Here is a 3,059-nt window from a genome sequence, read left to right on the forward strand (position 1 = left end):
TTCACGCCTCTCCCTCTGCGCAGGCGCAGGCGCGCACGAGCACGCGCACGCCGCTGCTAACGGCGCGCGGGGGAGGCAGGCAGCGAGCCTTGCGCCCGCGCCGTAGTCTGAGGGAGGGGAGGGGGGTGCGGCGGAGGCGGCTTCCCGGGGTTGGCTGCCGGGGAGAGTGCTGCGGGCCCCGCGTTGTGTGGGAGGGGCGCGGGGGGAAAGCCGCGGGAGTCACTTTCCGTAGGCTCGAGTACGCCTGGCTCGGGCTGGGAGGAAGATGGAGAAGGGGCCCCGAGGCCTGTCGGCGTGAGGAGGCCGTGGGCGGTCGGGCCTGCCGTTGGGTAACTGTGTCGGCGAACTGGTGCTGACGGTGTGGCCCGTCTACACCTCTGCCGGCATCTGTGGAGCCCGTTCTCAGCCCGGTCTCCGGCGCCTTCCGCTGCCCGGTCGCAGAGCGGGGTGAGGGGGCAGCGCTGGCTGCGGGGCTTGGGGGGAGGTGGGGCCGGGCTTAGCGTGCAGCCCTGCAGGTCCTTGTGGCGGTCCTTGTGGCCCTTGTGCCGGATTTGAAGGGCTGAATGGAAAGGCTTGAGGCGATTTTTTTTTTTTTTTCCTTCTGTCACCTGTTTTGCCCTCTCCGTTTTAGTGAAAGGTACCTGATAGAGATTACATAACTGTGTTCCTCTGCAGAGTTTACTCAGATGTGCTGATTATCTTTCATCTGGGGGAAACCAGATGACATAAGATGTCTAAGGGAACTACATTTTTAGAGCCGTTTACAGTAGATTTGATCTTTATTAAATTTTTTCAAAATGCACAAACAGAATGCTTCCAGGGTTTCTGGCAAAGATTACCAATGTGAAAGACAGCAGCTAGTGTGTTTTACTAACCAAATAGAGGCTAGCTTAAGTAGATTTTGCCTCCAAGGTTATGAGGAAGTAGTTAGATTTTAAAATGAAAACGCTTAACTTCATCCACCACCTTTTCTGTTCACGGTGCTCAAGTACAGAGCATTTGTACTTGGAGGAAAGCAAGAGGAGAAAACTGTGTGAGCTCCTGTTAAACGAATGACAGCACCAACTTTATCTGGAAGAATTGTCTTTAGTTCAATGGCTGTTGAATTGTCTGGTGGTTCACAGCTGCACTGTACTTAATTCCTGGGGTGATACGCCACTCTATATAATAGACATCTTGTAACCATCTTAAGGTTATGGTGGCAAAAAGCAGATCATTATTGTTGAACCTGATGGTGGTCAAAACATCTATAAATGAAAGCTGGTTTTATCTTCTTTAATAAAGAAAACAGTGATACGTAGCCCAGCACTCTGCTCTGTAGAAAGAATTGTTTTTCTGGGGAATTCCACTTTTAATTTCAAGAGAGAAGGGCTGTAGCCCATATAATATTCTCTAATAATCATTTAACTATGAAACTAACAACACTCCCCAATATTTAATGAAAATTACTTTCTGAAAAGCTAGTATGTGTGAAGTTTGTCACAGGTGCTTCAGTTAGCAAATACTTGTTTGTGTTTCTGCACAGGCTGAATGGTAGCAATTATAAGCTGGCTTTCGTGAAGTAATCCTGGCGATCTCCATCCAGTTCTCAGTAGACCAATGGATGCATCCTAATTAACTGTAAGCAATTATCTCTTCTCTTGGCAAAAATACCAGACTTCAAAAACGAACAGCAGGTTGGTTATGTGTGTGTGTGAAATAACCGTAGCAGTTTTAAAAGTTATCACATATTCACAGCAGTAACCCCTAAACTGAGATCCTTTGTTTCAAGAACATCAAAGCACTTTAACCTCATACGATACGATGAAATGCATTGATAGAGCACTGTATCACTGTGAAAGACTGATCTAACTTCTGGTACATGTGATATTTGCATGGGAACATCCAGAGGAATAAAATTGCTTTTTACTTACTTTTAGGTTCCATGTAAACAGTTATTTTGGGTGGGGTGGGTGGGTATTAGATTAAAAAAGTTACAAGTATTTAAAATGTATAATACAAAAGTATTTTTCTTAGTCGAGCACATACATGTAGGATCCACAAGGTAGTCCTCAATGTTTAGCAAAACAGAAAAGCAACCTCCAGGTAGTTCATGGTGGTTGTCTCTAGAACATACTGCGTGCTTCCTTCTTGGTGAAGTGGGAGAGATTAAATGTAAGAATTATGAGGAACTTGTTTCACTGTTAATTATGGAGTACCTTTGTTCCTGTAATACAGTAAGAACACATCATCATATACTTGTTTTAAATAGGCTGCTTTGTTTAAGAAGACTTCAGCTAACCGGGTACCAGTTTAGGGTGTAGTCAGTTGACTGCCTGCTATTTTTGTCTTTCCAAATTGATGTTACATTAATTTTGAAGGCACTGATGTATTTTGTATGAGTTTGTAATACAGAGATTCTATTTTTACACAGCAGAAACTCATACTAAAGCATTTTGAATTTTTTAGGGATACTTAAGAGGAGAAATGAGCAAACTTGTCCTCTACTGCTCAGCTTAAGAAAAAAAAAAACCGTAAAAGGAATTTTGACCAGCATAAGCAAAAAGGCATCTGCAGTCTTTGAAATACTGTGTACACGAAGTTAATTAAATGAAATGGAAAACCATAATGTACCAATAAGTTTTGTCTGTTTATAATGTATTCTTCTCATGTGTTGGATGCTGTTCTTAAAACATGCTAAATAAATGGAAGCAGATTTAAAAGATAAGTCTCCTTTGTTTGCTCTAAGGATCAAGAATCTTAAGTGTGTAGAGTTATGTGTTGAACTATTTGTACAAAATTTCATTATTTGTTTATAATTTTCTGATTAACACAGACAACCCTCCTCTCCCTCAAAAGTGCCTTAAGTCTGTTATGGGAAGAGAGATCATGTGCAGCAGGTTAGTTTCAGTTAGCTTTCCCCCAAGAAGTAGGTATTGCATAGTCATTTTTGAAGATTATTCTTTACCTTTTGCCTTGCTTAAAGTACATCTGATTTTTCAGGAACTTACCATTGCTTTGGATGCCCTTGTTAATGGAATTAATTGGTGCAGGGAGAAAAGGAATATGGAGATATGTGA

This window comes from Vanellus vanellus, assembly GCF_965231255.1.
Source record: "Vanellus vanellus genome assembly, chromosome: Z".
Taxonomy (NCBI): Eukaryota; Metazoa; Chordata; class Aves; order Charadriiformes; family Charadriidae; genus Vanellus; species Vanellus vanellus.